Source organism: Gorilla gorilla, chromosome 17 (genome assembly GCF_029281585.2).
Source record: "Gorilla gorilla gorilla isolate KB3781 chromosome 17, NHGRI_mGorGor1-v2.1_pri, whole genome shotgun sequence".
NCBI lineage: Eukaryota > Metazoa > Chordata > Mammalia > Primates > Hominidae > Gorilla > Gorilla gorilla.
The window spans coordinates 37,115,988-37,129,729 of record NC_073241.2 but is presented as its reverse complement, the minus strand read 5'-3'; the positions used below and the strand labels follow the sequence as shown (position 1 = coordinate 37,129,729).

Genomic DNA, 13,742 nt, shown 5'->3' with positions numbered 1-13,742 from the left:
GCCTGTGCCAGGGAAACCTAGTCAGCCGTGCTCGGCTGGGGGGCTCGCTCCGCACTTTCGGTGCCAGAAAATGCCCAGAGGAGCGGGGCGGCCCCAGAGCCTCCTTTCGGGGCGCGAGGCCCGGCGCGTGTGTGCGGAGTCCAGTCCCCCCAAGGAGTGGGGTGCCCGCACCTTCCCCTCCGCGCTCGGAGCCACAGGGGAGGCCCGGGCAGAAGCGAACCGTCGCCACCCTGGCGGGGCCTCGTGACTGCGGGTGCAGAACTGGGGGTCCCCGCGGGCCCGTGTTTCAGGGGTCCTGAGGCGCGCGTCTGCGGGGTTCCCAGACAGCACCAGGAGGCGCCAGCCTAAGAGAAATCCGGATCGAGACAACTGTGGCGGCTGGGCCGAGGCTGCGGTCGCGGTGGGAGGCGGCGCTGCTGGCGAGTCCACGCGGGACGGACAGAGGCGAAAACAGCCCGCTTTCGCGGCGCAGGCAAAAGCAGGAATGGCGACCCCTCTGCGAGGGGACCTCAGGAGGAAACGTCTGGCTTGGGGAGTGCGAGCTGTGGGGGCGGCCGGGCGCTCTGGAGGCAGTTCGGTGCTCCGAGCTCAGCCTCGTCTTGCTTTTCAGGGGTTGGAGGCGGAAGGGAGCAACGGAGCGAGCCCACTTCCGATGCACAGAAGCGCAGGTGGGGAGGAGACCCGGCTGGGGAGGCTGGTCCCCGCCGCAGCCCCGCTGCCTCTATACCTTGGCTCCAGCGCCAGAGCTCCGCCGCTGCGCCCCTGGCTTTCTGCCTCTCCCCGCTACCCTCTGCCGTCTCTCTCCTCCTAAAGCCAGTCCTTCGCGTTTCTCCTGGGGGCTTCCCCAGGGTGCTCATATATGTCCCAGCACCCCCGCTCTGGCGTAAAAGGCGCCGCCGCAGGGCGGCCTGAGTTTAAGGGTCTGTCCACCAGACTTATGGTACTTTACCGCTCTGTGCCTCAGTTTCCTCATCTGAAAGTAGAGCTCATATTAGCCCTGGGGCCTTGTAGGTGGTGAACATCAAATGAACTCATACAAGGGAAGGGGTCGTGTTACCGGTTGAGGGTCCTAACTGCAAGTTGTCCAGGTGGGCGTTTTGAACAAAGAATTGGACAAAACGTGCTGCAAAGCAAGGAAAAAAGGAAGCAACTAAAGCAGGGATTTATTGAAAACGAAAGTACTCTCCACAGTGTGGGAGCGGCCTGAGCAGGCTCAAGGCCTGCTTTATACAATCTTCTCGGTCCAAATACCCGCTAGAGGTTTCCCATTGGCCACTCATGTGCTCCCTTCATGTAAATCAAGTGGTGGCCCATAATCGGTCTGATTGGTTGCGGAAAGCAGCCAACCAGAGGCTGAAGTGAAGTTACAAAGGTCACACTCCTGCGCAAACATCTGATTGGTTGCAAAAAGCTAACGTTAAGAGGCTAAAGTGAAAGTTACAAAGTTGGACTTCTATGCAAAGGAAGACTGGCGGCAATCAGTCTGATTGGTTGTGGACAGCCAGTTTCCCTTCGGCCCCACAGAAAAGGTGGGGGGTTTGCAAAGAGTAACCTCTGGTCCTTTTGTTACTTAGGCGTGGAAAGTTAAGAGTTTTCCTTTCAATATAGTTCTAGGAAGTCCGCGTGAAACGGCCTTAGGTTCTCTGCCTCCATACCCTATTCTCCTGCCTCAGACCCGTGAGTCCTAGAAAGGATGGCCATCGCTGGCCGCCACATCATCGGGGTCTCATGAATCCCTGCTCTTGTACCTCAGGAGGCAAGGCTAGGCTGCCCTGGATTAGGATCTGCTCTTTGGAAGTGCCGTGTTCTCCTTTGGTTGTGCTCCTTTGGTTGTTTGGTGGGAGTTGGCGGGGCAGGGGCAGGGGCAGAAAGTGGCGCCCCTGGAGAGCCGCGGGCCCAAGCACTGGGGTGCAGCCCGGCTGTGAATCCATGCATTGAGCCGCCGTCACCTGCCCTGGTGTGGGTGCCTGTGCGTCTTGCTTTGTGGTCATCCTGGTTGCTCCAGCACACAGGTGTCTAATCTTCAAGGCAGAAAGAAGACGTGGTCACCCCCCAACCCCTAGACTCTGTATGTGTGTGCAGTTTTCAGAGTGTTGTCTCAGGCGCTGATTGAGTGGGCAAGGAGAGGTGCTCAGCACGCAGGAACTGCAGCACCAGACAGGAAGTCACCAAAGAGGGAGTCCAGGTCAAAAGGGACTTGGAGACACAACAGAAGCAACCGCAAAGACCTTGTCTGAATCCTGACTCGAACAAGCCACCTGGCAAAAGACACTTTGAGACAAGAGAAATTGAAAAACTGAAAAGGGGTTAGTTATTAAGGGAGTACCGTTAATTTTGTTGGGCGTGATAATGATAATTTTTTAAAAATTTATTGGCTGAGTGTGGTGGCTCATGCCTGTAATCCCAGCACTTTGGGAGGCTGAGGCGGGAGAATCATGTGAGCCCGGGAGTTTGAGACCAGCCTGGGCAACATAGCATGACCTCAGCTCTACAGAAAATTTTAAAACCTAGCCAGGCATGGTGGTGCTGCCCGTAGTCCCAGCTACTCAGGAGGCTGCAGTGAGCCATGATGGCCATTGCACTCCAGCCTGGGTCACAGTGAGACCCCGTCTCAACAAAATAAATAAATAAATGAATGAATAAATAAAATGTCCTTATGTTGGTGGAATACAAAGAATCAAATACAGATAAAATGATGTGTTGTCTTCTGGGATTTCCTTTAAATACTCTAGCAAAGCAATAGACAAAAGCTGGGAGGGGAATAATATATGAAGCAAAACTGAACAACGTTGGTAATTTTTAAAAAAATTTTATTTGACATCCTGCAAAGCTTTATTCTTTACAGGAACAGTCAGTGCCCATCACTCCCTGTCAAAAGCCAAAGCTGCTCTCTCTAGAGGGGTGGCAGTAGTCCTGTGTGGTCCAGTGAGATCCAGAAGGTTCCAGGAGACCTTCAGTCCTGAGTCCCTTTCAGTCATCATCGTCTGAGTCTGATTCTTCTGCTGAGTTGGACGCGCTCTCTGGCAGGTCGTCTCCCATCTGCTGGACCCTTCCCGACTGTACATCCCACATGTATTTGATGGTCACCTTAAATTCAGCCATCTCATACCCAGAAAGCATCAGAACACCTGCCTGCTCCGGGGCCAGCAGGTGGCCCTCCTTGCACACCTCATTGTCGGACAGCAGGGTCACCACACCTCTCTCAAAGGTGGTGGGCAGGCCCGGCTGCCTCAGCTGTGGCTTCATGGGGTGGGGAACTGCTCCAGGGGCCCTGGGTCCAGGCTCACGGTGAAAGCTGCTTTGTTACAGCTCAGCTGTAGTCCATTTCCGTGTATTCTGTGAACCACTCATTCACCTCCTCCTTCCTGTGGTTGGTGAACAGGAGATCCGCTTCACCCCTCAACCTTTTGCTGACCTGGTGCAGGTTGTCTTTGCACTCACCCAATGGGCTCCAACCCAAGGCCGCCATCATCACCTTGTTTTTGCCAAAGAACATCCGGCTGTGCTTCCAGGCATTCCGGATGTCCTTCAGCTTGCTGTTCCACGTGTTGGCCACAGAGAGATGGAAAGGTACTTATCAGTGTCCACATGTTTCCGAAACTCTTCTATCAGGTGTTGTTTCAATTCCAAGCCTTTCTTGGCAGTTTTGGTTAGGGACTTCTGTAGGTCAGAAGGTTAGGGAGTTCTGTAGGTCAGAAGCCAGTACTGCCTGGCGGATTCTCTGCTCATGGTCTCAGGAGGCTGAAATCGAGGTGTCAGTCAGGTACATTCTCATCTGCAGCTTGGAATCCTCTTCCAAACTCATTCAGTATTTGGCAGCATTCAATTCCTTCTTGGCCATCAGCCAGGAGTCCCTGTCTCCTCCTAGAGGTTTCTCAGCTTCTTCAGCAGATCACAACATAGATGCGTCCTTTCCTGGTTGGTATCTGTGGGGGATTGGTCCTGGGTCCTGGGACCTGTGCAGATAGCAAAATCAGCAGGTTCTCCTGACCTGCAGTCGGCCCTGCAGAACCCGTGGGTAGGAAGAGGCAGCATCCACTCTCCAGATCTGCGGGTTCTGCATTCCACAAATACTGTATTTTTGGTAAGTAGTTGGTTTAATCCATGCATGTGGAACTGTGGATATGAAGAGCTGACTGGGCTTGTTTTCTTCCAGACCAGCGGAGTGCATCAAACTCCAGGCTTCAAAGGGCTCATCTGAATAGGTCAGACCCACCCTTTATGATCCCTCTTTTGCTATAAAATGTGACATGATCAAAGGAGTGACATCTGATTCTACTTACAGGTCCATCCTCAAAATCTCAAAGGACCCCAAATAGCCAAAGCAATCTTGTAGGGAAAAAAAAAAACTGGAGGCCTTACACCTTCTGATTTCAAAACATATTGCAAAGCTATAGTGATCAAAACAGTATGATACTGGCATAAAGACAGAATAGAGTCCAGAAATAAACCCTCACATATATTGTCAAATAATTTTTGACAAGGCTACACAGTGAAGAAATATAATCTCCTCAACAAATGTTGTTGGGAAAACAGGATATCCACATGCAAAAGAATGAATTTGGGCTCTTACCTTATACCATATACAAAAGTTACCTCAAAATGGACAAAATCCTAAATGTAAGATCCCAAACTGTAAAACCCTGAAAGGAAAGGGGAAAAAGCTTTATGGCATTGGAATTGGCATTGATTTCTTGACTATCACACCAAAACAGAAAATAGACAAATGGGACTATGTCAAACTTAAAAACTTCTGTGTGACAAAGGAAACAGTCAACATGGTGAAAAGGCAACCCACAGAATGAAAGAACACATTTGCCAATCATTTATCTGATAACACGTTAATATCCAGAATTTATAAAGAACTCCTACAACTCAACAACAACAAAAAAACAAACATGCTGATTAAAAACTAGATAAAAGACTTTAATAGACATTTCTCCAAATAAGATATACAAATGGCCCACAAACGTATGAAAAGATGTGCAACATCATCATTAATCACCAGGGAAATGCAAATCAAAACCACAGTGGGATATCACCTCATGCCCGTTAGGATGATCACTATACAAAATAAAAATAAAAAAAAACTAAAAAAAAAATAACAAGTTTTGCTGAGGATATGGAGAAATTGGAAACCTGCATTGCTGCTGGGAAAAAAATTGGTGAATGTTTTAGTCCATTTTGTGTGGCTATGAAGGAATACCTGAGGTTGAGGTTGGGTAATTTATAAAGAGAAAAGGTTTATTCGATTCACAATTCTGGATGGCGGGAAAGTGCAAAGCTGGGCATCTGCATCTGGTGAGGGCCTCAGGCTGCATCTACTCATAGCAGAAGGTGAAGAGCAGTCAGCATGTGCAGAGATCACATGGTGAGAGAGGAAGCAAGAGGGCAAGGGGGGGTTGGTGCAGGTTCTAGTTAACAACCAGCTCCCACAGGAACTAACAGAGCAAGAACTCATTATCGCAAAAATGATACCAAGCCATTCATGAAGGATCTGCCCCCATCACCCAAACACTTTTCACTAGGCCCCGCCTCTCAACACTGCCACATTGAGGGTTAAATTTCAACATGATATTTGACAGGAACAAACCATATCCAAACCATAGCAATGCAGCTGCTATGGAAAACAGTATGGAGATTCCTCGAACAATTAAAAATGGAATTAACATACAATCCTGCAATCTTAATTCTGGGTATATATCCAAAAGAACTGAACACAGACCTTGAAGAGCTAACTGCACACTCACATTCATAGCAGCACTGTTCACAAAAGTCAAGAGGTAGAAGCCGCCTAAATGTCCACCAATGGATGGTTGGATGGATGGATGAACAAAACGTGGTGCATAGGTACAACAGAATATTATTCCACCTTCAAAAAGAGGAAAATCCGGTCATGGACGAACCTTGAGGACAGTTCATTAAGTGAAATAAGCCAGTTACAAAAAGAAAAATGCTACAGGATTCCATTTATATGAGGTATTGAAAGTAGTCAAACTTTTAAAAACAAAGTAAAGTAATGGTTGCCAGGGTCTGGGAAAAGGGAGAAAGGAGAGTTTTTCTTCAGTGGGTCTAGAGTTTTAGTTTTACCAGATGAAAATTTCTAAAACTCTGATGCACACAAGGTACTTACAGTGAACACTACTGAACTGTGTGCCTAGAAATGGTTAAGATGGTAAAATTTATATGTTTTTGTCCACAGTTTTTAAAAAAGAAGTTTTATGATGACATAGACCATTACTATATCTCCAGGGTCTAACACAAGTCTGGCACATAATAGGTGTGAACTAAATACTTGCTAAATGAAGGAATTCATAACTATAAAGTCTATGGTCTTAATTATTGTGGAATATACTCTTTCTAAAATAGTAATAATCATCTCATATATATATATCTCTCTATATATAAATTGTTATTTCTAGGATGAGGGAGGGAACAGTGTATTGGAAACAACAGATGGAAGTTAGACTAATCGGAATGTACCTTCCTTTGTTGTTGATTTAGATTCCTTTGTTTTAGACTTGATTTTAGAACCATGTAAATATTTTCCATAATAATTATAAATGAATATTAAATAAAAAATTTAAAAGCAATCCACAAAAATAAAGACAAAAGAAATGAAACTAACATTTAGCATTTTTCTTTTTGTGACTGGCTTGTTTCACTTAGTGTACTATCCTCAAGTTTCAAGGATTGTATGTTAATTCCATTTTTAATTGTTTGAGGAATCTCCATACTGTTTTCCATAGCAGCTGCACTGCTATAGTTTGGATATGGTTTGTTTGTTCCCGTCAAATATGTTGAAATTTAACCCTCAATGTGGCAGTGTTGAGAGGCGGGGCCTAGTGAAAAGTGTTTGGGTGATGGGGGCAGATCCTTCATGAATGGCTTGGTATCATTTTTGCAATAATGAGTTCTTGCTCTATTAGCTCCTGTGGGAGCTGGTTGTTAACTAGAGCCTGGCACCACCCCGCTTTGCCTTCTTGCTTCCTCTCTCGGCCGTTCTTCACTTTCTGCTTATGATATTCTTCCCCCTGCTAAGTTTGTTTTTAGTTTGCTTTTGTTTTTCTAATTTCTTGAAGTGTAAAGTTAGGTTGTTGATTTGAGATCTTTGTTATTTCTTAATGTACATGTTCTGTGCTATAAACTTCTTCCTTAGTACTGCTTTTGTTACTCTCATAACTTTTGTTATGTTGTGTTTTTATTGTCATTTTTCTCAAGATATTTTGTAATTTCCTCTGTGTTTCTTCTTTGACCCATTGGTTGTTCAGAGTGTGTTGTTTAATTTCCACATATTTGGGAATTTTCTCCTTGTCCTACTACTATTGGTTTCTAGTTTCATTCCATTGTGGTTTAGAAAGATGCTTTGTATGACTTCGATCTTCTTAAATTTGTTAAGAATTTCTTTTGTGGCATAACCTGTGATCTGTGTACATTTGAGAAGAATGTGTATTCTGCTGTTGTTGGGTGGAGTGTTTTGTATGCGTCTGTTAGGCTTAGTTGGTCTACGGTGTTATTAAAGTTCTTTCTTTTCTTTCTTTCTTTTTCACTTAATATAATTGCCTCTAGTTCTATCCATGTTGCTGCAAATGACAATATTTTATTCTTTTTATATTATAAAAATACAATATAAATACTATATAAAATGTAATAAGCTATATAACGCATTTTCTTTATTAATTCTTTTAGTGATGAGCCTTTAGGTTGATTCCATATTTTGGCTATTGTGACTAATGCTGCAATTAACATGAGAGTGCAGATATCTTTTCAATATCTTATTTTCTTTCTTTTGGACATATACCCAGTAGTGGAATTGCTGGAGCATATAGTAGTTCTATTTGTAGTTTTTGAGGAACCTCTATACCATTCTCGATAGTGGCTATACTAATTTACTTTCCCACCAATAGTGTACAAAGGTTACCCTTTCTTCACATACCAACATCTGTTATTGCCTGTCTGTTTGATAAAAGCCATTTTAACTGGGGTGAGATCTGTAGTTTTGATTTGCGTTTCTCTGATAATTCGTGATGTAGAGCATTTTTTCATATACCCGTTTGCCATTCATATGTCTTCTTTTGAGAAATGTCCATTCAGATCTTTTGCCCATGTTCTATTGTAAACTTTTATTTTAGGTTCAGCAGTACATGTGCAGGTTTGTTATATGCATAAACTCATGTCATGGGGGTTTGTTGTACAGATTATTTAATGACCCCAGTACTAAGCCTACTATCCAATAGTTGCTTATTTTACTCCTCTCTCTTCTCCCACCATCCACCTTCAGGTAGGCCCCAGTGTCTGTTGTTCCCCTCTTTGTGTCCAAGTGTTCTCATCACTTAGCTCCCACTTATAAGTGAGAACATACGGTATTTGGTTTTCTGTTCCTGCATTAGTTTGCTAAGGATAATGTCCTCCAGCTCCATTCATGGTCCTGCAAAGAACATGATCTCATTCCTTTTTATGGCTACATAGTATTCCATGGTGTATATATACCACATTTTCTTTATCTAGTCTAGCATTGATGGGCATTTAAGTTGATTCCATGTCTTAGCTACTTTGAATAGTGCTGCAGTGAACATATGCATGCACGTGACTTTATGACAGAACAATTTATATTCTTTTGGGTATATACCCAGTAGTGAGATTGCTGGGTTGAATGGTAGTTCTGTTTTCAGCTCTTTGAGGCATCACCATACTGCTTTCCACAATGGTTGCACTGATTTACACTCCCACCAACAGTGTATAAGCATTCCCTTTTTCCACATCCTCACCAGCATCTGTAATTTTTTGACTTTTTAATAATAGCCATTCTGACTGGTGTAAGATGGTATCTCATTGTGGTTTTGATTTGCATTTCTCTAATGATCAATGATATTGAACTTTTTTTCATATACTTGTCGGCTGCATGTATGTCTTCTTTTGAAAAGTGTCTGTTCATGTACTTTGCCCACTTTTTAATGTTTTTTTTTCTTGTAAATTTGTTTAAGCTATTTGTAGATGCTGGATATTAGACCCTTGTCAGATGCATAGATCGCAAATATTTTGTCCTATTCTATAGGTTGTCTATTTACTCTGAAGTCAGGTAGTGTGATGCCTCCTGCTTTGCTCTTTTTGATCAGGATTGCTTTGGAGATTCAGGGACTTTTTTGGTTCCATATACATTTTAGAATTTTTTTTTCTATTTCTGTGAAGAATATCACTGATAGGGTTCACACTGAATCTGTAAATGGCTTTGGATAGTATTGGCATTTTAGTAATGTTCTTCCAATTCATGAGCATGGAATATTTTTCAATTTTTTGAGTCCTCTTCAATCTCTCATCAGTTTTTTAATAGTTTTCCATGTATAGATCTTTTACTTCTTTGGTTAAATTGATTTCTAGGTATTTTATATTCTTTGTAGCTATTGTAAATGAGATTTCTTTCTTTTTTTAATTTATAAAGGAAAGAGGTTTAATTGTTTAATTATCACAGTTCAACATGGCTGGGAAGGCCTCACAAAACTTACAATGATGGGGGAAAGCAAAGGGGAAGCAAGGCACCTTCTTTACCAGGTGGCAGGAAGTAGAAAGAGTGAGGAGCAAAGGGGGAGAGCCCTTTATACAGCCATCAGATCTAATGAGAACTCACTCACTATCATGAGAACAGCATGGGGGAAGTGCCCCCATGATCCAATCACCTCCCAGCTGGTCTCTCCATAGACAGGTGGGGATTATGGGGATTCCAATTAAAGATGAGATTTGGGTGGAGACACAGACAAACCATATCAGCCACTCATGTTATTTCTAATAACCCACTGCTCCCATTTCTTTTTTCTTTTTTTTTTTCCACTTTCTAAAACTGTTAGTCTGGTTTTAGGTCCATCTATTTATATTCTGTGGCTTTCATCTTTTCTCTCACTTTCTGTCACTTTGAGGAATATTTTGTCACCCACATCTTCCAACACTATTAATTACTTTTGAATTTTTGATATTTTTAATTTAAAAAAGCCCTATTGTTTTGATACTGTTTTATGTTTTGTGAATGTAATTGTTTTATGAATGTAATTCCTCAAGGAAATCTTTCAAACTAGTTTTTCCATTTACTACATAGCACTGACTTATATTTTAAAGATTCTGAAAAGCATAATTTTTTAATGTTTACGTAGTGCTCCATCAAAACATCAATGTATGAAGAATTTGAGCAGGATGAGGCATCATCAGATGGTTTTGTTTCTTCCCCCCCACTTCCCCACCTCCACCAGGTCTATTTTTTTTGGTTAGCCTAGAAGTAGCAAGGATAAACTGAAGCAGATTAGAGATGGAGTCTGTAATCTAGGTGGGAAATAATGAAAGTCTTCTCTAAGGTAATAGTGGTGAGGTAAAAGCAAAAGGGTAGCTGACAGATGTTAGGAGATGAAATGGCATAGGACTTGGTGAGTAACTGGTTAGGAGAAGAGGGAAGAGAGTAGTCCAGGTTATCCTCAGAGTCATGCTTTGGACAACAGGAAGAATAGGGATTTCTCCAAGTCAAGTCCTATTATAAATATATTCATTTTTATATTTCACTTTGAGTCTCAATTTAGCAAGATAACTTCCTTTTCATCAGCAAAACACCTGTTTACTGCTTACTAACAATATTAAGGGTGCAAATATTTACTAAATATATTTTTCTCATTTTAGATAGATGCCTATCATTTTATTTCTAAAAAGGTTTAATTCTATTTAGAGTCATCAAAATACTTACACTTAAATACTCAAACATAATACATTAGGTGTATTAAGCATATAGATGCTCCTCGAATGAAGAATATTATCTGATTGGTTTCATACACAATGAAGATAATTTAAAATATAAAAAATTGGGCTTAAAAATGCAGCCAACCACCTGTTTTATTAAATTTTGCCAGGTATCTACTTCTAAAAAGTCCTTATCAGTGCCATTTCTTTAAACCCAACATTTAGTAACTTAACAGATGTATTTTTAAAATTAGAAATTTTACTTTCAGTGTACTGATTTTATACTTAATTAGTAGCTTTAAAATTTTTTAGAATATGTGAAGACCTGCATTAAACCATTCTCGACATTTTTCAAGGATTGTTGGCTAACTGGCTTGTTTTTACATACAGTTTTAAACATGTCTACCATTGGTAGTAAACAAGAATGATCACTTGAAACTATGAAACCTACCAAAGTGCCAGTGTATTAACACTGCTTTTTCTTTCTTTTATAAGAATCATTACTATTAACTCGTACTTGTTGGTGTGCAGAGGATGCCATTTTCATGCTCTCTTTCTTTATAAAGGCCTTCTCTATAGCTCCAGGTTTCCAAAGTATAACTGTGCATCTTCTCCTCCAGTCAACAAAGGATCATCCTGCACATTCCAACAGAAAGAACGAACTGTAGCAGCATGCCCTCCCTGAAGGCTAGTCACATGGGCCAATCCTAATGTTCATCAACTGAATCCTTCCTTTGTTATCCAAAGGAAGGATAACAAGCAATGTTTCCATCTTTTCATGATATAGGCCACCAATCAAATAGTCTAAAATATCTTCTTTCACGTTAACCATTTCTCCGACATCCTGGATGTTCTAACATGTAATTGGTTCATCAGCATCCAGATGATTAAGATCCCACCAGTAAAATCTTTCATCATGTGTCACGCAGTAAATCTGTTTGTAACCTCTCCCAGACCAACTGATACAGCTGACTGATGAAATTGAGTTACAGGTTGTAACCAGTGCACCCTCTTCATTATCAACATTAATATCAAATACATTTACCAGGCCATCAAGTGAACCTGAGATTATCATGTTGGGATTGCTGGGATGGAAACGTACTTGAGTGACATCATTGCTATGTGTCTCTGAATATGCACCAATCGGGTCTTTAGTTGTAGATAAATCCTGAGAATTCATCCTTGCATCCCAAAACACCAACCATGCATCATCATCAACTTTTCTGTACCAGCACAAATAATATGATCATTACAGTTAATATCAAAATGGATAAAAATATTGGAAGGGTAATCTTTGAAGAGCTGGACAGGTTTTTCACCGGCTACTTGAGCTTCCCAACATTTTACAGTGCCATCAGTGTATCCTGGATATACACTGTCACAGGAATTCGCAAATTTGACTCCATTAAGAAGTCCGGGATATCCACTAAATTCTCAGAGTACATTCAGTCTTTCTCTATCATATATTCTGATTGATCCATTAGAATATAAAACAGCAACCAAGTTTTCTTTTCCTGCTTGCACAGTCTTCGATATATCTATGCCAAGAAGGTAAGTGTACGCTCTGGTTCCTGAGGAACGTTTAACAATGTGCAGATTAGTAAACTGTTCCTCAGTCTTTTCCATATCAACAGTAGCATCCAAGGGTAGTAAAAGTCCAGCAATCCCACTTTTAGGTATTTACTCAAGAGAAATAACAACTTATGTCCACACAAACATTTGTACACGTGTTCATCGCAACTTTATTTATAACAACCAAATACCTCAGCAGGTGGCCCCCAATGAGTACTGGAGAAAATGCAGCCTCCCAGATTTCTTTCTTGATTTCTTTTTCAGATTGTTTACTTTTGGCATATGTAACTGCTACTGATTTTCGTATGTTGATTTTGCATCCTGCAACTTTACTGAATTTGTTTATCAGTTCTAACAGTTTTTTGGTGGAGTCTTTAGATTTTTCTAAGTGTGAGATTGTGTCATCTGTGAAAAATGCTAATTTGACTTATTTCTTTCCAATTTTGATGTCCTTTATTTCCCTTGCCTAATTGCTATGGCCAGGACTTATAGTATTATGTTGAATAAAAATGGTGTAAGTAGCCAGGTGCAGAGGCTCACTCCTGTAATCCCAGCGCCCTGGGAGGCCGAGGTGGACAGATTGCTTGAGACCAGGAGTTCAAGACCAGCCTGGGCAACATGGTGAAACCCCATCTCTACTAAAAATATAAAAATTAGTAAGATACAGTGATGCATGCCTGTAATCCCAGCTACTTGGGAGGCTGAGGCATGAGAATCACTTGAACCCAGGAGGTGGAGGTTGCCGTGAGCTAAGATCATACCACTACACTCCAGCCTGGGTGACAGACCGAGACTCTGCTTCAAAAAAAGAAAGAGTTGAAAGTAGGTGTTTTTTGACTTGTTCCATATGTTAGAGGAAGGGCCTTCAATTTTTCCCTATTCAGTACCATATAAACTGTGGAATTGTTATATATAGCCTATATTATTTTGAGGTGTGTTCCTTTTATACTCAGTTTGATGATGGGTTTTATCATAAAGGGTTGCTGAGTTTTATTGAATGCTTTTTCTGGATGTGTTGAGATGATCATATAGTTTTTATTCTTGGTTCTGTTAATGTGATGTATCATATTTATTGATTTGCATATGGTAAACCATCCTTGCATCTCTGGGATAGATCCCATTTGACTATGGTGAATAATCATTTTAATGTGTTGTTAAATTCAATTTGCTAGTATTTTGTTGAAGATTTTTTTTGCCTCTACGTTCAATCAGTGATACTGACCTACCATTTTCTTTTTTTGTTATGTCTTTGTCTGGTTTTGGTATCAGGGTAATAATGCTGGCTTCATAGAACAAGTTTGGAAGTATTCCCTGTACTTCAATTTTTTTTTAGGGGTTTGAGTAGAATTGGTTCTAGTTCTTTGTAAAACGTCTGGTAGAATTCAACAGTGAAGCCATTACATCCTGGGCTTTCTTTCTTTCTTTCTTTCTTTTTTTGAGACAGAGTCTTTCTGTGT

The 13,742-nt window shown here is 41.6% G+C and overlaps 1 protein-coding gene and 2 pseudogenes across 1 annotated transcript in view; 1 reads left to right on the top strand and 2 right to left on the bottom strand.

The window, feature by feature from the left end:
* CEP192 (centrosomal protein 192) overlaps positions 1-13,742 on the top strand; it is a 182,988-nt gene that overhangs the window by 144,499 nt on the left and 24,747 nt on the right. The window lies entirely within an intron of this gene.
* Positions 2,932-4,063, bottom strand: LOC101144827 (mRNA turnover protein 4 homolog; annotated as a pseudogene).
* LOC101145203 (WD repeat-containing protein 89-like) lies at positions 11,180-12,339 on the bottom strand (annotated as a pseudogene).